Source organism: Schistocerca cancellata, chromosome 2 (assembly GCF_023864275.1).
Source record: "Schistocerca cancellata isolate TAMUIC-IGC-003103 chromosome 2, iqSchCanc2.1, whole genome shotgun sequence".
NCBI lineage: Eukaryota > Metazoa > Arthropoda > Insecta > Orthoptera > Acrididae > Schistocerca > Schistocerca cancellata.
In genome coordinates, this window is record NC_064627.1 from 442,936,749 (window position 1) to 442,961,490 (window position 24,742).

At 42.0% G+C, this 24,742-nt stretch overlaps 1 protein-coding gene and 1 long non-coding RNA gene across 2 annotated transcripts in view; one reads left to right on the forward strand and one right to left on the reverse strand.

Moving 5' to 3' along the window:
* Positions 1-24,742, reverse strand: part of LOC126161922 (uncharacterized) — a 270,341-nt gene that overhangs the window by 181,548 nt on the left and 64,051 nt on the right. The window lies entirely within an intron of this gene.
* Positions 23,435-24,246, forward strand: LOC126161923 (uncharacterized). Its single transcript, XR_007534974.1, has 3 exons — positions 23,435-23,637; positions 23,786-23,896; positions 24,056-24,246. It is a non-coding gene; the product is annotated as an uncharacterized LOC126161923 (long non-coding RNA).

The window sequence follows — 24,742 nt, forward strand, 5'->3', positions numbered from 1 at the left end:
GTATTGATCTTGACGCTCTAACAGCCGATCGCTCAGAAATGTCATGGCATCAATAATCAGAGAACCTACAATCGATGGCAAAATTAATGAACTTGGTGATAAACTCACTGCCTTCTATGACAAACATGCACCTGTATGCACAATCCGTGTAAGAAAAGCTCCTGCTCCATGGCTGGCATCTGAATTACGTCAAATGATGAATAATAGGGATGCTGCCCACAGGCGTTTTAAGGCAGATCCGAAACCCGAGCGTTTCGAAGAATATAGAAAGCTACGGAACAGAGTGGAACAATGCACTTGCAATGCTAAAATCAGGCACGCCCGCTCCTTTGTATGCAGCGATCTGACGCCCACGACTCTGTGGAAGAATCTCCGTGGCATGGGGGTCGGAAAGGCAAAATCGGAAACTACTGTCTCAGCTAACGAATTAAATGAATTCTTCCCTGCACCTCTGAATTCCCATACGGCGGATAATTACCGTCCACAAGAATCCCCTGACTGGATAACTAACCACGATACCTTACAATAAATACGGCAAGAAAAGCAATAAAGAGAATCTCTTCTGATGCGACGGCAATAACAGTATCAGAATAACCATGATCAAGAATGTTGCAGATATCTTAGTACCCGTCTTAACTGACATATTTAATTTTTCCCTCGTGAACGGAATGTACCCCACTGCATGGAAAAGAAGCATAATTCGACCCATCCCTATGATCGAAAACCCGCAACTGCCTAGTGATTGCCGACCAATTAGCATACTGCCTGCTGTTTCCAAAGCACTTGAATATATTGTTCATGATCAAATCACTGAACGTCAGCACGAATTCAACCTATGTGACAAATTTCAATCCGGATTCCTTTTTTAAACACCACAGCACGAAAACTGCACTAATTAAAGTAACTGATGACCTGAAATATGCCATCGACAGCCGGGAAGCAACAATATTGACGGTACTAGACTTCAGCAAAGCTTTTGACACTGTTAACTTTGACACATTGCTCAGAAAAATGCGACAGCTTAATTTCTCAGATAGTGCTATGAGGCGGTTTGAAAGCTACAGCAATGTGTTGTCTGTGTACATGAAAAATCTCCCTGGAAACATATCTCCTCAGGAGTGCCACAAGGATCAGTCTTAGGGCCACTTTTGTTTTCTTTATACGTCAATGATATTGCGTCGGTTCTGTCGTTCTGTAAATATCATTTCTATGCCGACGACCTCCAGCTTTACCTAAGCGTCAGATCTGAAGATATAAACACTGCAATCGCTCAGATGAATGATGATCTGTCTTCATTGGTGAGATAGGCGAAAAACCTGGGGCTTAAACTAATTGCAATGAAGATACTAGTAATCTTAATAGCTCATCAGAAATTAATAAGTTCAGATTTCCGCGAACGGCTGCCTCCTATTCAGCTCGACGGTATTCCAATCCCGTATCAGAAAACAGTTAAGAACTTGGGTGTAACTTTGGATGAGCATCTCAACTGGGCAGAGAATACAGTCGCCGTGAGCCGGAAGACGTCCGCTTGTCTCTATGCCCTCACACAGTTTCAGAACGTATTTCCACAGGACGTGAAACGCCAGCTCGTGCAAACACTCGTTCTACTGAACCTCCACTATTGTAATTTAATTCAACAAGGCATGAATAGTGAAAACAAAAGACGGTTAGAACTAACCATGAATGCCTATGTGCGTTACACCTGCAACATTCGCAGATAAGCCGCGAGGATTGGCCGCTTGGTTTTAGGCGCCATGTCACGGATTGCGCGGCCCCTCCCGCCGGAGGTTCGAGTCCTCCCTCGGGCATCCAAGTGCTAGCCAAGCCCGACAGCGCTTAACATCAGTGATCTGACGGGAACCTGTGTTACCACCGCTGCAAGGCCGTTGGCCAGAGATATTAACTACTGCTTTCAAGTGTCTGCAAGAAATTTGCCATTACAAATACATTAGCTCTCTTTTTCAAACCAACAGTTTAGTTCATGGTATCAGTACTAGAAAGAAGAAAGATCTTCACAAAGATTGAAAGTCACTTATTTTGTCCCAGAAAACTATCTCTTATTCAGCAACATGCATTTTCAGTATCTTGTCAGACAACCATAATAAGTTTAACTGCTGATAAAGCTAGTTTAAGAAGAACCTAAGGAATTTATTGCTGGACAACTCCCTCTATTCTACAGACGAATTTCTTTTCTGAACCAGTTGGTGTGTATGTTACTAATAAGATCAAGTAACGCGAGTGTTACGTACAATCTGACTTCTGCACAAATTCAGTGCAGTAATGCGATCCTTTGTCAATAAGTACTGTAAAATCATTTTTTTACTTGATGATGCATGGCTACAACAGCATAAGAATTATCACATGCAACTCAGTGTACTATATACTTGTATGTTTTGAGATGTTTTTGACTTATTCCACATTTATGAGGACCATTTCACTTGGTCTCTGTGGGAGGTAAATTAGTGTAATTTTTTCTCTTTGTGAATATTTATTGTGCATTCTGTTTTCACATTTTTTTTCATTCTAGAGGATCTCCACACTATGGATCTATTGGAACGAAAAGAACATCTGTTCCAATCTAACTGTCGTGCCCTTAGGAGAGAATTCACGTAACCCAAAGTTTCTGCCACTTTTGAAAAGCATTCTGGAAGTGTTATCTTTGTTAGGGTGTTTGGTATCCTCTGCGATTCTGCTTGAGTCTACTCCGCCCTATTAAATCTTCGCCCTTTCAGCGTGGCTTCCATCTCGGGGATGAAGAAGGAGTCGTGCGGAGCGCAGTCGGGAGGGGAATAACTGTCATTTTGAAACTTGAGTTTCTCCCAGCGTATAAAATGTTCAAACAACGTACGGGAACGCAGCTGGGTGACGTCTTCGACAACTGCCGATATTTCGACAGGCACATACTTCATTCCCACTTTGTGATTTTGACAGGGTGGGCGCCTGTGGAAATATCGGCCGTTGTAGAAGATGCCACCCGGCTGCATTCCCGCTGTTTGAACTGTGATCTGATTTTTAATCGAAAATTCCTGAATAACGTAGGCCATTTGCGGTAGTGCAGTGTCGTAGTGGAGTACACAATCGTCCCTAAGCCACTTCTGCGTACCTTTTCCTCATACCCTCCCACATATGTATTAGAACATCAAGACAGAACTCTGCATTGACCATGGGGCCAAAAGCGACGAACTCTATATGAACAATTTCACACATCAATAAGGACTTAATGTTTGTTAGTCTTGACTTGTCGAGCTCCTTTTAGCGGAGGCAAAAGATTTTTGCGTCGCACGTTTGCTGCCATGGTCATAGCCATAAACCAAACTTTTATCATTAGCGACAACCTATGAAGGAAAGATTGAATCGTCTTCAAGCGGTTGTTTAAGTTGCCTGTAGTCATCCATGCGGTGTTGCGTCTGATGGTCTTGAAGCAACCGTTGCACACTCTTCGCTGAAATCCTCTTCAAGCTCTGTTCTTCTGACAGAATACCTTCGTATATGCCATCATTTACTCCCAAAGTGGTGCAGAGGCCTTGGATGATATGACCATGATTTTTCAGAATCCGATGCCTCAGTTTCTAAACACTTCCTTGTAATATGCTATTGGTCTGTCTAGTGACTGCAACAGCAGTCCACATATTCTCAAAATAGGGCCGCACATGTTTACGTGTCTCATTGTATCCGTAGATTTGACCAACGCGCTATAAGGTGCTCCAATAGGTGTTGAAAATAAAGTTGTAGAAGTAGATGAATCGCATGTCACAACTCGCAAGTACAGGAAAGGATGACTTTAGAGAAACGAAATTGAACAGATATCTGTGTTTGGAGGCATTAAAAGAGAGTCTCGGCAGTGCTTCATAATTCAAGTGTATTCAAGGGAGAAACGACCTGTAATGTCCCTTATTAAGAACTTCATTTTGCCAGGAACGAAAGAGATTACCGATGCTGGAAGTCTAGTACAGATTGATGAAAGAGGATTTTACCAGGAATTTGTAGACCATTCATTGAAATTCGTGTTTTCGGAAGACTCATTGGTTAGTAAGCAGAATATAGAGCGCTTGTGGAAATCTCTGAAATCCTCTATTTAACGAGAAGGCCAGCGGGAACAGAGACGAACTGTGCATATTTCAGTACCTGTACTTCCACAATTTGCGGTTGCGTGGAAAAAAGCTTACTTGCGAGACTCTCCCGTTTTCCTGACAGATGTAGCCAGTGTTCCTCAGCTACAGCCAAAAAAGGATTGCTCCCGGCTTCTTACACAATACGCGAAAGTGTCTAGGAAGATCTGGGTGACGACTAAGGTAAGTGATATTCCATTTAATTACATCATTCGAAGACAATCTTTCGTCATTGTTGTTGTCGACGCTGTAAAGAAAATCGATATCGTTCATCTTTTATCGTTGACTGAATGTCAACGACACAGAAACACATTGCTATAGTTGGTATCACGAACGATTGCAGTCGAGTTTAGGCTTGTTCTGCGCACCTACGTTACGTATACTCCGACATCCAATGAGCGTTCAGTAGTGTTCTGAGCGCTCTGCTCTGAATGCCGTAGCTAATGCGACCACTAAACATGATCTCAGCGAGTTGTTTAGTGAATTTATATTTCATTTGTTGCGAGCTGTCATTGCGGATCGTGGTGGTAAGCGATAAATTATGCATAGGCAGAGGCATAATTTGCAGGATATACGCTTCCTTCAAACGGAAAGCACGTGCATGCGCGTAGCGCAAATGTCGCTCGGAATCGTGAACAATGCCATTCTCGTTCGTGCCTCGACATGCGCGAACCGTCATTATTCTTGAATCGAACTATAGACTGGCAATATCGTATACAATATCATTGCTGTCACTGAAGCCAGCAGTTCAGAATAGCAATATGGCGGCGAGGGCAAAGGACTGGCAAAACACTCGCAATAAATGGGAATAAAGTGATACAATTACATAGTAACAAATAAGCCCTCGGTCACAAATATTAAGTCAAAATTGACCTGGTTTCGACGCTACTATGAGCGTCGTCTTCAGAATTAGACTAACTGTACTAAAACATTAGGTATATAGTACATTAATAAAATTAAAGTTTGTACTGACTCGAAAAGATGCAGTACTCACTTGTGTTAACGTGCCACAGCAATGCCTCTGCGACGTGGTTACCGTCGTCGCTGGCGGCGCAGCGTACCTGTGTATCGCAGTTTGAGGGCGATTGATATTGACTTGGCTGGGCAGTTTAATAAACAGCAATTGATTGGAGGTCCAAATGTTTTTCGTGGACTGCATCTGAACTTCACTTGTGATGTACAAGCAGTGTTCGGAGGTAGTACATGGCTGACATTGGCTGTTGTATGGGGCAACCAAGCAGATTATGGTGGACTTGAAGCATTTCCAGATGCTAACATTTTGGCATGGAAAACTTGGAGTATTGCTGAGACTACAGGACTGTTGGCTAAACAGCCTTATGGTACTCTTGTTCCCAGCATGCCATTTGTATTGTCTACTAGAAGAAAGAAGTTAAATGCTGATGAGTACCTTTTTTGTGGGCGAAAGTCGGCAATGGCAATTGTAAAATAAAGATTAACGGTGACTGTATGTTGTGACATAGTAAGTACTGCATCTTTTCGAGTCAGTACAAACTTTAATTTTATTAATGTACTATATAAATAATGTTTTAGTACAGTTAGTCTAATTCTGAAGACGACACTCATAGTAGCGTCGAAACCAGGTCAATTTTGACTTAATATTTGTGACCGAGGGCGTATTTGTTACAATATAATCCTGACACAGTCACTGAACCTTAGCAGCTATGTTCAAAGTTTTATGATACAATTACGTTACCTTTTGAGTTTTGACATAATGGTCAATACATGCGTCGCGTTTGACTTTAATTTTTCGTACAGCAGACGAAAGATGCAAGGAAAGAAACATGTCTCATTGCAAGCATAACTAGAAACATCTTACATATTTTTGCTTTCGTAGGGTACTAAGCCTCAATAATTACATTACAGTGAGTCTTATCCGAAATACGGGCAGTATTTAAATAGGTTGTGGCTATTTTAGAGGGTTTAAAAATCTAATATTAACAGACGCAGCTTAATTATGCGTCTTTACCAGTTCTGATCTACTTTAGCTTTTCTTCGAATAGTATGCTCACTATGAAAGTGCTCCTACAAGTAAACGTGCTATTTGTCTATGATAACAAGTGTCTTTATTCATTTGAATGTTCTTACGAAAACTACAGTCTGCTTTAAACGTGTATGTATTGTATGTAAATTGGTGCTCTTCTCCTAACGCGATTTTACAATGTATGTATTAAACTCAACCAGTACGCAAATATTTATTCCACTCCAGAAATTCTTTAATCCACCTCGTAAAGCTTACAACGCCATTTCGCTTTAGAAAATCGTGTTAGTACCACACACAAACTTCCTGGCGCCGCCATCCTACCTCAACAAACGTCACGCTTTAGTGAAAGCTACGTCATTGCCAGTCTAGCAATGTATGCCGGCGGTCAACAGTCTAATAAAGACTCTGTAAACAAAATCGATATCTGGCGCCTTGACAGTCGTGCGTTCGAAATATATCGCTTAAAAAAGATATTGGAAATTACCTTAAATAGAATAATATGGAACAAGAAACTATTGTGTATCAGTCATGGCTACGCTATAGTAAGTATCCTGTGACCTTTGTGGTCTGGTTCTTCGCTGATAACCGCAACAAGTAGATATTGAACGCTGACACAACAATGCGATGTAATAATCACATGTCAGTTCAAACTAAAAAGTAAAAGAATTGAAAATATGGAGACGTGTCCGTTTCACTATCCATGAAGGTCATTTATTTGCAGAACTCGGCCTATGTGAACAGTACACGTTCGACGAATAGACGATTTAAGGACTACAAAGCACAATGCTCTGAAGAAACAGTTGAGTGTAACAGATAATTATGACCAGTAGATTCACAAGAGTCACAAATGAGTATTATTTGGAAAAAGCTAAAATTTGATGAAAGAAAACATACATGAGCCATAATGCAGAACATTTACCGAAACAGAACGTACTGTTTGTATGTTCTTCCCTTATCCGTAAAGGAAGTGCAAACGTGGAGTTTCAGTGGAATAACTGAAAAACAACGCACTTGAGAAGCGCAATATGTGATTATGCTACATCATTTTCGGTGTATACCCATTACATTAGCACAATATCAAAAGCAACAGTGATCACATTATCAAATGATTCAACAGGAATACAAACTTCGTAACCAGATATTTGGCGTAATACAGCTGTGTATCATGATGCAAAAACGTGCTTGTAAGTATGATGAAGATGGTTTATGAAACATAGATCTTGTAACGTGATCTGTAATTTGTCAGTTTGCTATTGTACAAAATAAACAGGACATCTGGCATAAACTTTGTACGGTCCAAAACATATTGTTTCTTCGAGGAGGTGTACTTCAATAGCCTTGTCCTCATTAAACTTTAACATCGATTGTACGCAAACGCAAGGTTTTACAGATAAAAGAACTTGATGGTTGGTACAACAAACACATCTCCGTAATTTAAAATCATTTCAGTCTGGTGCAGTTAAAGCCGTTCGAGCAGGACTATTTACCTTGTCAGCTGAGAATGCTCTACCGTCTGCATAATTTCAACCCTACAGGTCTGCGACACTGTGGATACGGAGATAGCAGGAGAGAGCTGAGTAACTGAGGCGTTCCCTGGAATAATAACTTTACGTCCATTAAGTCGTTTTCCGCTTCCTCCAAATATTGCATCTGTGCTAGTCTGTCTCCGTACTAAAACGTTCTTCTGCTGACAAAATATTATTACACTGTTGTTACTCTCCGAGACACAACACACTCTAGAAACATTTGACTGTCGTGTTGCACCACGCCTTTTTTTATTCGTTTAATACTGTCACTGTTTAGAGCCAGCTGCTTCGCTCGCGTTTGTGTAGTTCTTACAACAAAATAATTTTGTAAACATACAACAGGTCTACTGAAAAATTAATATATTAAAGAGCCGTTTCTTTTTGTAAACAATTCACAGAACGCCGGCTTGTGGTGACTGTTGAATAGCTTTATTTGACTGAATTCAAACATTTCAGCACCTTCTAAACTTTTCATGCTAATTAAGACCATAGAAGCATTGACATTTCTCAGTGTACTTCTGTCCAAAAAGCGGTTCTAGTAGCGGAGTCGGAGGTTTTTGTTAATCCTGCCTTTTCAGCCTTGTGATGATCTTCCCATAGAAACTAAAATTCCCTAACCAGCATTTTTTTTATTCCTAACCGAGAAGCCAAATACAAATTTTCATAGATTTAGCTTCAAAAATGCTTTCATAATGAAATATTTTGATAAATACTTTGATCCTGTATTTCACCCGGTTAGAGGTTGAATTTCCTAAAACACAGAAGCACTTGGTCTGACCGAGAAGTCAAACTTCAATTTTCATAATATTGGTTTAAAAATGCTATTGTAATTCTTCAATAATGATCTAGCTGTTATGTTTCCAAAAATGCGGAAACAAGTATTTTTTTTTAATTTTCTGAGTGAGAAACCAGATACCAATTTTCGTACTTCTAGTTTCAAAATTTCCTTAATAGCAGCATATTTTCAAAGAATCTTTAGCCCCCTATTTCACCCCCCCCCCCCCCCCCATGGCTGGAATTTCGAAAAATCCCTTCTTAAACGATGATAACACTGTAAGATCAACATACTCGCCAAATTTCATGTACCTATCCTTTGCGGTTTGGTCCAGGCGATGATGGGTCAGAAAATTAATCAGGACATGTCCTTTTATACACAGAGATTTGGCCTTGAGCGCGAGTAGGCTACACTATTTAGCCAGGAATTGTTAAAATAAAAAATGGATTTTTTTTAACTTTGACATGAAGGCATTTGCTTCAAATAACAAAAAAAATCCTTCTTCATTATTGGCCAAACAAAGAAAAGATTAGTTTTAAAAATCGAAGTAAACAAAACAATCAAGTTTACAAAAGTACCTACTCCTTGATATATAAACGATTCATTAAGTAAAATGATGATATCACTTTGTCTATTGTCCTGTGGTCAGATTTTAAAACTGCAGCTGTCCATGCTACTCTATCCTGTGCAAGCTTCTTCATCACCGAGTAACTACTGCAACCTATATCCTTCGATATCTGTTTATTGTACTCATGCCATGGTCTCCTTCTACGATTTTTACCCTCCGCGCTTCCCTCCAATACTAAATTGATGATCCCTTGATGCCTCAGAACGTATCCTACCAACCGATCCCTACCTCTAGTCAAGTTGTACCACAAATTACTCTTCTCCACAATACCATTCAGTACCTCCTCATTAGTTACGTGACCTACACATCTACTCTTCAGCATTCTTCTGTAGCACCGTATTTCGAAAGCTGCTATTCTCTTCATGTCAAAAACTATGTATCGCCCACGTTTCACTCCATACAAATACTTTTAGTAAAGACTTTCTGACACTCAGACCTAAACTCAATGTTAACAAATTTCTCTTCTTCAGAAACGCTTTCCCTGCCATATCCAGTCTACATTTTATATCCTCCCTACTTCGATCATAATCAGTTATTTTGCTCCTCAAATAGCAAAACTCATCCTTTAAGTGTCTCATTTCCTTATATAATTCCCTCGGCAACACCTGATTTAATTCGACTGCATTCCGTTATCCTTGTTTTGCCTTTGTTGATGTTCATCCTATATCCTCCTTTCAAGACACTGTCCATTCCGCCATGCTGCTCTTCCAGATCATTTGCTGTCTCTGACAGAATTACAGTGTCCTCGGCAAACCTCAAAGTTTTTATTTCATCTGCATGGATTTGAATTGCTACTTCAAATTTTCCTTTTGTTTCCTTTACTGCTTGTTCAATATACAGATTGAATAACATCAGAGATAGCTCCAAACTTGTCTCCCTCTCTTCCCAACCACTGCTTCCCTTTCATGCCCCTCGACTCTTATAACTGCCATCTGGCTTCTGTACAAATTGTAAATAGCCTTTCATTCCCTGCATTTTACCCCTGCCACCTTCAGAATTTGAAAGAGCGTATTCCCGTCAACATTGTCAAAAGCTTTCTCTAAGTCTACAAATGCTAGAAACGTAGGTTTGCTTTTCCTTGTTCTATCTTCTAAGATAAGTCTGGGTTTCCATCTGAGCTCTTGATATTCATACAAGTGATTCTCGTTTCTCCAAAGGTCTCTTTAATTTTTCTGTAGGCAGTCTCTATCTTACCCCTAGTGATGTATGCCTCTACATCCTTACATTTGTCCTCTAACCAGCCCTGCTTAGCTATTTTGCAGTTCCTGTCGATCTCATTTTTGAGACGTTTGTATTCTTGTTTGCATGCTTCATTTACTGCATTTTTATATTTTCTCCTTTTACCAATTAAATTCAGTATCTCTTCTGTTACCCAAGGATTTCTATTAGCCCTCGTCTTTTTACCTACTTTACCCTCTGCTGCCTTCACTATTTCATCTCTCAAAGCTTCCCATTCTTCTTCTACTGTATTTCTTTCCCACATTCTTGTCAATCGTTACCCAAATCACTCTCTGAAATCCTCTACAACCACTGGTTCTTTCAGTTTAACCAGGACCCATCTCCTTAAATTCCCACCTGTTTGCTGTTTCTTCGTTTTTAATAACCAATAAATTATGGTCAGATTCCACACCTGGTCCTGGAAATGTCTTACAATTTAAAACCTCGTTCCTAAATCTCTGTCTTACCATTATATAATCTATCTGAAACCTTCCAGTGTCTCCAGGCCTCTTCCAGGTATACAACTTTTTCATGATTCCTGAACCAAGTATTAATTATGATTAAGTTATGGTTTGTGCAAAATTCTACCAGGTGGCTTCCTCTTTCATTCCTTACCCCCATTCGATGTTCAACTACTACTTTTCCTTCTCTTCCTTTTCCTACTGTCGAATTCCCTTCAGTACCTGAATAATTTATTTTAGCTCATCATACATTTCTTCAATCTCTCCGTAATCTGCGGGGCTTGTTGGCATATAAACTTGTACTACTGTGGTAGGCGTGGGCTTCGAGTCTGTCTTTGCTACAATAATGCGTTCACTATGCCGTTCGCAGTAGCTTCCCCGTTTTTTATTCATTATTAAACCTACTCCGGCGTTACCCCTATTTGATTTTGTATTTACGATCCTGTATTCACCTGACCAGAAGTCTTGTTCCTCCTGCCACCGAACTTCACTAAATCCCACCATGTCTAGCTCTAACCTATCCATTTCCCTTCTTAAATTTTCTAACCTACCTGCCCGATTAAGGGATCTGACATTCCGCGCTCCGATCCGTAGAACGCCAGTTCTCTTTCTCCTGATAACGAAGTCCTCTTGAGTTGTCCCCGCCCGGAGATTCTAATGGGGGCCTATTTTACCTCCGGAATATTTTACCCAAGAGGACGCTATCATTTAACCATACAGTAAAGTTGCAAGCCCTCTGGAAAAATTACGGCTGTAGTGCCTCTTGGTTCCAGCTGTTCGCAGTACCAGCACAGCAAGGCCGTTTTGGTTAATGTTGCAAGGCCAGATGAGTCAATTATCTAGGTTGTTGCCCCTGCAACTACTGAAAAGGCTGCTGCCCCTCTTCAGGAACCACACGTTTGTCTGGCCTCTCAACTGAAACCCCTCCGTTGTGGTTGCACCTACGGTACGGCTATCTGTATCGCTGATGCACACAAACCTCCCCACCAACGGCAAGGTCCATGGTTCATGGGAGGAGGCCAGATGAATACGTTCTTTAGAAAGAAAGTTCTTTATTCATTTCGAAAGCTATGAACTGATACCTGTGATTTGTGCCGGAAAGGTGAAGCTCTACTGAGTGTCAACGCAAATGATCCTCATAAAGAAATACATGGAGAACATAAAATAAAAGTTGAACATTAAGACTGTCTTTAGCAAAAAAGGGATGCTCAATGCTGCAACTAAAATTTTTGATCACTTACCCTGTGACATAAAATGTCTGACAGACAGCAACGTTTCTCTTTAACAACTCCCATTTCATAAAAGAACTTCTATCACTGTAATGTGTAAAAGGTGGTGGACAGTAATTAATGACTCGTTCCTCAGCATTACGATGTATCATACAAACGATCCACGGAATATGAAGCTAACTAGCTAACTACACTAAAGGAAAAAGTATCTGAGGTCGGCCAAACTGGAAAACACATATACCTTAGGAGCCGGAGTTTGGTCAGGAGCTGAACGTGTTCTAGAAAACAATGAAATTTACTTGTTTGGTCATTGTGCAGCAAAAAAAGATTCAAATCCTGTTTGTTATTTTTTCTATGATTTCACAAGTAGGAAACCGAAGGATCTAAATAATATTAGGACCATTATACTTCTGTCGGAACCGTGAGAAGGGAAAATAAAAATACGAGTATGTGAATATCTTTGTTATTCAAAGCAAAAAATGTGCCCATACAGTACGTGTTTCCAGTTAGGGGGCACTCATACAGTCAATGCGACCATAATTTCGGCCTACATGGAAAAACTGTACGAGATGTTGAAAACACTGAGAATGAGCGCTAATCTGTTGCACCGCTTTAGAACTGCGGAGAGAGTCCAGCACCATGTAAAGTGCTATCCATGGACATTCATTCTACATCAAATAAAGAAAAAGAGGATATACATTAAGATTCTCTTGCGCTACTCAAGTTCCTATGAGAGGAAAATGCCGAAGTGCTAAAGACGACTATAGAAGACTGTTCAACTGCGAAAGAAAATGAATACTTAGAATGTGAAACAGAAAAATGATTGCAAAGACTATTGAAGATCATTTGAGAGAAAGTCACGACCCTCGCGATCCCATTCTGTAGTGTTTCCGCTGTGGCAAGCGCTGTCTATTAAGTACCGTAACATAAATAAAACGTGCAACGCATGATAGGAGCAAAAAATGCAGTTACTTAAAACTTTTGGCCATCTGGAGCCCCATGTGCGTCGTTTTCATTTCTGGCCAAGCCCTGGATGTACTATAACTTTTGACGAAATTGGTGATGACGAATAGGCACGAACCCGTCATAAGAAGTGACGGAAGCACGTACTGAGAACTCTAATCTTCCGTACTTTTCGTTTGATGATCGTCCAAAAGCACCGGGGAGGGGAAAGGGCGATGAAGTCGTGTATAAGGTAGCAGTTCTGCAATCCCTGCTGCGTGTGAGTGTCTTTCCGGAGCTTCCACCTAAAAATACTTTGATTTGCTCATCAGTGTCTTTTCTGGTCTGTTGGTGACAGACGACGGGTAGCTCAATTTCTCGTGCAACGGATGGAAGTCGCCAAGGGACGTCGGCAGAGTAGAATTTAACGTCCCATCGATAATGAATTCATTAGAGACGAAGCACGAACTCGAACCGAGTACAGATAGGGAGATATACCAGAATGACCTCTTTCAAAGAAACCATCTAGTTTGCATGAAGCAAGTTTAAAGAAACCATGGAAGGCTTAAATTGGAATGACCGGTCAGAGAATCGAATCCGAACGCGAGTGCAGCGTCTTACCAGTGCAGCAAAGCGCTCCGCGGGTCAGATACCGAATACTCATCTAAGTACTGGAGGTAAAGCACGAGGCTGTGTAGTCAGTACGACAGCATGAGAAATATGATGGTGACGCTCTCTAGACAAAGTAACCCAGTGGAGAGCGCCTTTGACAAATCCGTCGCCAGAGATCATTACCCTGGGCAGGGCGGGGTCCGTGCAAGACAATGCACCTTACAATACGGTTAGAAATACACCTTTAAAAAAAGCTACGTCACACCACGAGGAAATTATCCGAATGGGACGTAAATCAGTAGATGTGAAGTAAACGTACAGACAATCAAAAGATTGCACTTTCAGAAAAATTGGATGTTTTACTCAAGAGAAAGAGCATGTCAATAACGTTTTTAGTCCACGTCAGGCTCTTATGAAATTAATTATTCGGCTTGGCATTGATTGATAAAGTTGTTAGATGTCCTGCTGAGGGATATCGTGCCAAATTCTGTCCAAATGGTGCGTTAGATCGTCAAACTCTCGAGATGGTTGGAGGACTCCGCCCAGAATGCTCCAAATGTTCTCAATTGCGTTCACAACAGCGAAAGACATCTAGCGACATTGCGGTCAAGACAGGGTTCGGCAAGCAGCAGAAACTCTCGCAGTGTGCGGCCGGACATCATCTTGCTGAAATGTAAGCCCAGGATGGCTTGCCATGAAGGATAACAAAACGGAGCGTCCAGTATCGTCGAAGTACCTCTGTGCTGCAAGGATTCTGCTGCTGACAGCCAAAGAGGTCCTGCTATGAAAAGAAATGGGAGCCCAGCCCATCACTCCTGGTTTTCGAGCCATGTAGCGGGCGACAGTCGGGTTGGTATTCGTCGGAACGTCTTCAGACACGTTTTAGTTGATCATCACGGCTCAGCTCGAACCGAGATTCATTCCTGAAGATAATTCAGTTCCAGTCAATGACATTCCAGGCCACAGACTTGTCTGGAGATGCCCTGGACAACGGTGGGATACTAACCTGATTTTCACGTTGGATTGTCAAAATCCCGAGAAGGTTGGAGTGCTCTGCCCAGAATGCTCCAAATGTTCTTAATTGGGGAGACATAAGGCGACCTTATTGGTCAAGACAGGGTTTGGCATGCACCAAAACAAGCAGTAGAAACTCTCCCTGTGTGCGATCGGGTATTACCTTCTGAAATGCAAGCCATGGATGGCTTGACATAATGGGTAACAAAACAGGGCGTATATTATCGTCGATATACCACTATGCTGTAAGGGGTCCGCGCATGACAGCAAATGGCTCAAATGGCTCTGAGCACTATGGGACTTAACTTCTGAGGTCATCAGTCCCCTAGAACTTAGAACTACTTAAACCTAACTAATCTAAGGACATCACACACATCCATACCCGAGGCAGGATTCGAACCTGCGACCGTAGCGGTCGCGCGGTTCCAGACTGTAGCGCATCGAACCGCTCGGCCACTCCGGCCGGCCGCGGCGGATGACAGCCAAAGAGGTACTCCTAAGAAAAGAAATGGCACCCCAGACCATCACTCTTGGTTGTCGAGCCGTATAGCGAGCGACTGTGAGGTTGGTATCTCACCACTGTCCGGGACGCCTCCAGACACGTTTTCGTTGATCATCGAGGCTCTATTCGAAGTGGGACTATTCCCTGAAGACAATTCTACTTCAGTTAACGAGATTCCAGGCCGAAGACGCGTCTAGAGGCGCCGTGGACAACGGTGGAGTACCAGCCTGACTGTCGCCAGTCGTATGGTCTGACAACCAGGAGTAATGGTCCGGGCTGTCATTTCTTTTCACAGTAAGGTCCGCTTTGACTTGTTATCCGCGGAACCCTTATAGCACAGCGGTACGTCGACGATATTGTACGCCTCATTTTGTTGCCGTTCATGGCAAGCCATCCTGGGCTTACATTTCGGCAAGATAACGCCCGCCCGCACACGGCGAGAGTTTCTAGTGATTGTCTTGGTGCTTGCTAAACCTTATCTTGGCCAGCAAGGTCACCAAATCTCTCCTCAACTGAGAATGTGTGGAGCATTTATGGCTTGGGCCCGTTAAGTAGATCAAAATTTTGAAGATCTAACGTGCCAGCTGGACAGGATTTGGCATGATAACTCTCAAGTGCACATCCAACAACTCTCTCAGTCAATGTCAAGTCGATTAACTGCTTGTACAAGGCCAGAGGTGGATCAACACATTATTGACTTGCTCATTTTGTGAAGCTGTAGAACAAATCATACAATTTTTCTGTAATTGTTTCATTGTCTGTATATGTACATACATCACATCTACCAATTTACGTCCCATTCGGATAATTCCTTCGTGGAGCGTTGCCTTTTTTTGTCTTAGAGTATATCTGCCACGAACGACTGGATCAGTGTTTCAGTGTACCACTCGTTTCTTAACTTCTCGTATCTTAAACCAATCAGACATCCACATAAGCACAACGGAGACCTGTCAGCATCTGGCTGGGACGGTTCCACGTTTTCTACCTTCTGTGTGTGCTGCAAATGTCAGTTACTCTCGATAGTGTCAGGTACTCATAGCAAGGTCATACGTCACTTAAGTAATCGTATTTTCTGTCTTCAGCTGGCGAATGGGACAGGAAAGTGAAACAGAAATACTCACCCGAAATACCTACATCCAGTAAATTATGACGCGTGAAATATGAATGCGCAGAGTGTCACATTTGTATATGAGCTTGGGAGACATGGCGAAGCAAGTGAATTCACGGTGGCTGGGCGATTTTAATTCAGCCTGGCTCGGCACTGAGGTCCTGAGCTGTTCCTTATGAAGAAGAGCACGAAAGCAACAAGTTTTGTAACGATCATAAACTTTACCGGACAAAATATTAGCCACACTCTTAAAAGAGCGCTCTAGTCGCTTCGGAGCGCTGTAGAACTGCTAGCAGGCGGTCATCTGACGCTCCACCGCTGGCGTAGATCGCGGCAGTGAAGTGAGTATGTGTCAGTCACTTGTATGGACGGAGCGCAGTAAGAGTAAGATGGTCGAAATGAAGACGTGACTGGACGGCAGGAAAGAGCTTTCGTATTTGGACGTCTCCATGACGACACCGTAAATGAAGCTGCTCGATTTATTGGTGTATCAATGCTGACTGTCCAACGTGGCTACAAGAACTGGTATACCACTCTCACCCATATAACAGGGTGTCTATGGCCTCAGCTGTTTTGCGCTCTAAATGGAGAAAACCTACCCACAGGGGCCGGAAACGAATGTTAATAATGATCGGTTTCAAATCCAATTGTAATTGCTCTTCCAGTGTGTGCTGGTTCATCTCGACCAGCTTCTGGTCGAACACTAAGAAGAGAACTGCGTACAATTGACATTTAGAATGAGGTGCTTTGAAACAGGCCAATTCGCACGGCAGCATATAAAAGTAAAGGGGGGGGTGGACAAATATATGGAAATACCAATAAAACAACACGGTATTGGAAATTCGATGGAAATTCAAAACAGTTTCCAGTCATCTCCCAATGGATGAAAAAACAGGCCCTGTATGGTTTTCAAGGGACTGTTATACGATTCTTCCTCCAAAGTAGTAGAAAGTTCAGGAAACAATGATCAAGATGGGTAGCAATCATGCGTCCTTTTCTCCAAAATACACCAAAAAGTGTCAATGATGTTAGGATCAGATGACTGTGGTGGCCAGGGGAGATGCGACATTTGATCATTGTGCTCACAAACCAACCCTGAATGATGTGAGTTTGTGAACAGGGGCCGGGTTTTTGGAACGCATCATTACTACTGGGGAACAAACACTGTTCTATGTAAAGGACCTGATCACTCAAAATGATCACATAATCCTTGGCAGTAACGTAACATCGTAGAGTAACCATGGGGCTCATGGGATGCCACAATGTGGCTGACCAAATAATCACCGAACCCGCACCCATGTTTCACGCTTAGGACGTAAACTAAGCTAGAAGTTGGAAATAGTTTCATACTATACATCGGATGAGTCTTGTTTCATAGCTCATCCGATAAATTACATTCTTCCATTGCTCCATAGTCCAGGATCTATGGTTTCGTCACCTTGTTTTTCTGTTGCAGGCATCTACATCTCTAATAAGTGGTTTTGGAACCCCAGTTCTCCTTGCAATTCCCTTTTTATAGAGCTTCCTTCGTGTAGTTTTGGCGCTAACAGGGGACGCGAATTTCTGCAGTGACTTTTGCAGCTGTCGTTCTCTTATTTTTCGTAACAATCCTCTGTCGTGGTCACTCAACAGTCACATTCGTCCGCATTGTGACTTAGTGGATGATGTTTTTGTGTATTTCCTGTATGCGGTATAAATCTTCGATAATATGTCTCTTGAAACACCAGACACAGGATACATTGATTATGGAAGCACCAACCATAGGAGTATCAATGATTTGTCCATGTTAGAATTCACTTAAATCCTGCATAATGCACTCACCATTACGAGGAACATTGTTCTTCCCAGGACCGACACTTACAACGTATTGGAAACATTACAGAGGTGGGTTCGTGTCAAAGCGGCAGCGCAACCTGCAGACTTGCCTAGTAGCTGCTTTTATGTTCATGGATGCATGTCTGGCGATATTTCCGTATTTTTGTTCAATTCCTATAAGCGTCCTCTACAGCGAAATAACACAGAAACTAGTCAATAGATAAGTATACTATCGTCCGACATCCCTAAACATTTTTGGAAATTTGTGGTAAGGACTATGGGACCAAACTGCTGAGGTATCGGTCCCTAGGCTTACACACTACTTAATCTAACCTAAACTAACTTACACACACCCATGCCCCTAAGGACAACACACACCCATGCCCTTGGGAGGACTCGAACCTCCGACGGGGGGAGCCACGCGAACCGTGACAAGGCGCCTCAGACCGCACAGCTTCCCTGCCCGGCTTCGACATCCCTACACACCTCGTCTACAGCCATACAACACAGAAATTGGTTAGTAGCTGGCTAGATGAGTGTACTGTGGTCTGACGTCTCGATTTCGCCTCTTTTAACGTGCTGTACGGCGTCGAGTGCACTGACAGGCCAATGCGACGTTTAGCTCACAGTATACGGAAGGGAGAAGTTCAGGCCAGAAGCGGTTCTGTGATGTGCTGTGGATGTTTTTCATACCAATTCTTGTGCTCACTCATCAGGTTTTCTTGAACAAGAACCAGAACGTTTATTTAACGTGCTCGGTACCTAGTGTTTCTTTCCTTGTAGGTCTTCATTGTGAGTGACGTGTGGACATGGCCGTCTTCCAAGACAACAGGGTTTTACAGAGGCACATGGTCGACCCTCTATTGGCCATCTGAATCGTCCTGTCTTAATCCCATAGAAAATGGGACAGATGTAGCAATTAACACTGCAGGAAAATTCCTGTAGCTCTACGGGGTCTGATCATCAGTGAGTGGATTCAGCTGCATGTGGCATAGCTGAAGAGACTTCTTCTTCGCCGAACTGAGACCATTATGAAAGCTAGAGGCGATGTTACCCGGTATCAGCATCGTTCTCCTGGATGCGACTAACTTTTGGTCGGCTGTGTCTATCACGGCGCCTAACAGGCTAGAACTACCGACGTTTCATGCAGGTGACTTTGCCTCCCCTACTGGAAGAAGTGCCATTGATGTTTCGAAAGGTTATGTGGCTGCTACATGATGGAGCTCCAGCCCACTTCGCCGTCGACGTCCGGACGCATCTCAGTCGATGGATCGGATGCGGGGCTTCAGTTGCATGGCCTGCTCGTTCACCGGATCTCAACCCATGTGATCTCTGGTTATGGGGCATTTCAAAAGTATCGTGAATGCAGTGCCCATTCCACATATGGAGACACTGGAGCGGCGTATTCGTGGTGCCTTTGACGCTGTTCGGATACAGCCTGGCCAATGTGAACGTGTGAAACAGAACATGCTATGGCGCGTACACGCATTCTCTGAGGCACATGGAATCAACACATACTCTATGGCTGCAAGGTACAGGGCGGATTAGACCGCATTCTCTGTGACAATGTACTCGTACGATTGCATAAATGGTATCTAGCATGGAAACCTGCATTTCCGGGCATACTAAGTTCATTAGACCTTCTTTGTTCCATATCCCCTCATCAACCACTCCTTAAGAGTTTGTACATGGTTGAAAAAAATCACCCTGTATGTCAAATACAGTTGCCTATGTCTGAATATGTATTAGAATATAGTGCACTATTTTCAAGCAACTCGGTAAAGAATCTTTCGGAACTTTTGGTCACGACGTTAAACAGCGACTTGTCTTTACATAATAGTATAAATTTTGTTTATGCATTTATATATCAAAGGTATTAGAGACATGTGTAACATGTGTTTGTCCAAACGTGTATTAGATTATTGTGTAAAAATTTGAATTACATCAGTCGATTACTTTTCGAGATTTTTGTTAACAACGTTTCCCGTTTATATAGCAAACATACAGGGCGAATCACCTAAAAGTTGCAACGCGAATATTGCGGGAATGGAAAGCCCTATTGATGTACAGTTGAAACAGAATGAATTGGTAATCAGAGGTTCTATTGTTAGCCAATAAACAGATTGTATTAATACTTAGAAAGCGTATTTTTTGTGCAGACATGGAGCAGTGCCTATTGAGATTAACAAACTAAAAGTAAGCTAAATTACAAAGTTAGTCGCCGGCCGGTGTGGCCGTGCGGTTCTAGGCGCTTCAGTCTGGAACCGTGTGACCGCTACGGTCGCAGGTTCGAATTCTGCCTCGGGCATGGATGTGTGTGATGTCCTTGGGTTAGTTAGGTTTAAGTAGTTCTAAGTTCTAGGGGACTGATGACCACAGATGTTAAGTCCCATAGTGCTCAGAGCCATTTGAACCATTTTTACAAAGTTAGTCGTGTTTGTTGTAGAATTGAAATGAGAGGAATCGTATTTTGAAAAATCTCCACACAGACACTTGTTTGCGCCATTCAACCCGCGTAGTTGCTGGGTACGATGTTGTTCTGTTTCCTTATAGAGTGCCGGTGTGTTCCTTGAGTGCATTGCGACTTGCAGTCAGTAGCCCATGAGTGAACGATGTGATTTGCCGATACAGAAAAAGCCGACATGCTCATGGTGTATGGAGAGTGTCGGGAGAGCACAGTTCGTTCTTGTACGATGCATGCGGCAAGTTATCCCTACAGGCGTCAACCATCTCTGCTACACACGATGACATGCAACGACGTATTACCGCAGCCTGCTCGGTCATCTCCGCTCCGCTGAAATGCTAGCAGTCTAGCACACTAGACTTGGCCACTGTTTCTATGTTTCGATACAGTGTATCGATACCTGGAACTGTTTCAGTGTTTCGGAACGGCTATGGTTCACTGTTTCGAAACAGTGGTGTTTCATTCCGCCCTTGTCTCGGATCTCGAGCCAGACACAGAAACTGTATCGTTGTTTCAAAATAAGACTGTTTCAGTCCACCTGTGCCTGGAACGGACTAATTGTATCGAAACAGTGATGTTTCATTCCGCTCTGTGCCGGACGAGATTCGGGCTCGGCACAGGTACTGAAACACAACATACCACTTCATGAAACACTTTCAAGAGTGTCGAAATCTTTTGACAAGCAATAGCATGAAGCTCAAGATATCCGAAAATAAAGCTTCGTTTCTAGCTGACTGTCCTATTCGGAAATGGCGTAACATCTGCTTTATAAACACTAACCAAACAATAAAACAACGCATACTATTCGCATTCAAAATAGTAAATATGTGAAAATCATTCAGTTAAATTACACTTTTTTTATAACATACGCTTCTCTGTTCATGTACAGTAATCATATTAAGAAACGCAAGTAAGACTACAACATTTTAAATAAAAAAGGCGTAGAGTGACAGTTATTAGACATGTATATAAATTTGATGCAAGTATAATTGCAAGCAATCTGTTTGACATATCACTGATAGTGTAATGGTGAACGGGAAGCATCGTAAATTCATAGTAACGGTTCGAAACACCTTGAAACACAATTTTTTTTCTGTTATATTTTGTTATTTATTCGAATTATTTGGCGTTATTTGTGAGTGTATAGTCACTGTGTCTATTATCCACAATGATTCCCTTTGTGTGCATGGAAATTTAGCAGGATGGGTATATTAGCCATACTAATGGAATGTGGGAATCCCAGTAGCATATCTGTTGTTTCTGCAGTTTGCTCCCACCTCCAGTTCCGTTCATGGTGGTTCTTCTGTCTTCAGCTAAGGCTTTCCTCAGCCAATTGAAAAGTATGAAAGTCACATGACACAAAAGCAGCGCATTTGCTGCAGGAAATACGAAACTGCCAAGACGCCCAAGTGATAGTTTCATACTTTCTGCGATATGATTAGCGCTCTCGCACCTCATTTGTGTTTATATGGACATACTTATACAGTAGACATTCAAGATGATAAAATGTGTAGGTTTATTAGATTACAAAACAAACTGTTTCACTGTTTCGAAACACCGTATCGAAACATTACATTGTACTGTTTCATTTGTTTCGAAACATTTACGTGTTTCAGTTTGACCATCTCTATAGCACACGTACAGTGTGTTAACTGTAAGACGGCAGTGATTAGTGAGGGGAGTGCGGGGAAAGGAGGAAGCAAGCATTGGTTGGCGTGGGGTGAGGAGCCGTTGGGGGGGGGGGGGACAAGGCACGCCTACCAGTTGCAGTGCTGGCACTACAAATTGCGCGTCATGTTTACACGAAAGCAGACGAAAGGCTTGGAAGTAAAACTCGCTTTAAATGTTGTTCGTAAACGAAACTGAAATCGTCATGTACATTAAAATCTATATATATAAAAATGAATGTATGTATGTTTGTCTACTATGCGCTCCCCCATGTTGTGACACCAACGACACTCTCTTCAAGTAAGTCACCCTTCCTCTGCCAACATTTATTAAACGTTAAGTTATTATCGATCCACGATTCATCGAGATAAAATATTTCTCTGCCTGCTTCCCTGAAGTTCGTCATGTCAACAATGAAACGAGATCGCCAGTGCACAATGTCTGGACGTTCTAGCAACACATTCCTCTTGTTTTCCACCTTACGCCATATGAATCCGATAGACAAAAGTACTTTTCTCATCGAAACAATACTCCACTTCCAGCCTATTTTGTCGTGCAAAACTGGAAGCAGTGTTCACAGGCTTGGCACAATCTTCCACACTGAATAAAATTCCGCTATCGTGGCGCGAATGACACGCTGGTTGAAATCATCGATCATTACTTCGATTTCTCCACTTCTTTTCCTAAGTTAAAAGAGAAAGAAAGATTTATAAGAAAATTCCTTCTGATTCTTGGAAAACTGTTTGAATCTTCCAATGCTACGCATGCTTTGTTCTGTGTATGTTGCAGCTCTCACTGAAGATTTGTAAATGGGCTGAAGCAATTTTTTCTGCTCCCTTTCGCAGCATTCAATCACACGCAATATAATTTTGCGAGCATCGCTACGTAATACTGGTTTCCTTCTAACCGTAGGCCTACCGATGGGGTTGTTGGCGACTCCCGAGATGGGCCAGCAACTACCTCTTCACTAATTTTGATAATGTTTAGCACAACTGCACAATAAAAACACGCAGAACAGTACAGCGCAAAACAATAACGAAGCAGACGACAATGGCTACCTTGTACAACACAGTCAGCTACGTAATGTTGGCACCAGTCGAAACTGCTTGCCTACCGAAGCCTCCCGACGTTTACCGACTTCTACCGATTCAGGACTAGGGAGAGGTCTGCCATCTAAAAGTTTACACTAGTGATGGGCTAAACTGCGATTTTCGGATATCAGTGATTTCTGTGAATGCTACTTTTCAGTATCTGTTATTCTTAACTGTGATTTGTCGCAGTTAAGAGTCGCAGTTAAGGAACATAGGTCGTGTATCCCTCCGCCACTGCTATTTCTGCGATTTCTGCTACTTCCGCGATTTCTGCGATTTCTGTGACTTCTGCTACTTCTGCGATTTCTGCTACTTCTGCGATTTCTGCGACTTCTGCTACTTCTGCGATTTCTGTGACTTCTGCTACTTCTGCGATTTCTGTGATTCCTGCGATTTCTGCGACTTACCACCGTATGAAAAAGTTACATCTGTCGACACAGAAAATTGCATCTCAACAAAACTGTCATTGGCAAGTATGTTTTACCTTTTTTCTTCCGTTGGCTTTAATTTTGTATTAAAGAAACAGCTGTGAAAATAGTGTAATTAAAATGTAAGTAGCCGTACAGTACCGTAATAGTTCGTATTTAGAAAATGAATTCTAACCTATTGTTATGTTCACAGGTACCTGAACTACATTTCAGTCACTCAGTAAAGTGATAACTCAAAATATAATTGTCAACAGATCTGAAGAAATTGCCACTGCGTCTTTAGACCGTTTTCGTCAGACGAGAGGTTAGTTTCTAAGCGTTTCGATGGACTTAATTACATCAGTGAGATCGTTCTTGCAAATGTGATATTCATTATAGCAAATATTAGCAATCTACTCTGTCAGTTATATTGCTAGTAATTAATGACAGCAAAAATTGTTTAATAATCCTTGTGTTTTTGCAGACACAATTCTGACTCTGATTACTGGTTGCTGTACGTATCTATCCACATCAAGGCTGTTTTTGAGAGAGACTCGTGAAGATTCAAGACAGCTGTTAGAGGATTTGCAGTTTAAAAGTGAAATAATTGTGAAATAAGTGTGTGAATGATTAAACTGTGTTTTATTGAAGTTGTTGTGCGATTTTAAAGGAATAATAAATGTCAAATACAGTGAGTGAATAATAAAAATCTCATTTACCACATGTTTAAGCCGTCCTATACCCATAATTTTCCGCCACTTACTTATTGGTAAACACTTGTTGGAGAGTGACATGCCGCCCCCCCCCCTTTTCTCCACAATCTTGGTGTGACACTGACCTGTAACTTATCCCGAAGTCTACAATATGCATTTTGAGGCTGTTGATATAAAAGTGGGAAGTACAGATCTTCCAGTTAAATCAGGAATAGCTTAAGTGCATTACTTGAAAGTAACACAGGAAAAGCTTACTTATGTAGGTGGTAGTAGTGTCGGCAAAAAGTTCTTGTGTGTGAAGTTGCCATGTAGAACACCAGGTGTAAAACTTTTCTCCCGAGTCTTGAACTGTGTGGGAACAAAAGTGAGGCATTCATATGACTGTTTTCATTTCTCTACACTTATACAGATGTCTGAGTTCTGCTGTGTTAACATTGCAAAGTCCTGTAGGCATGTGG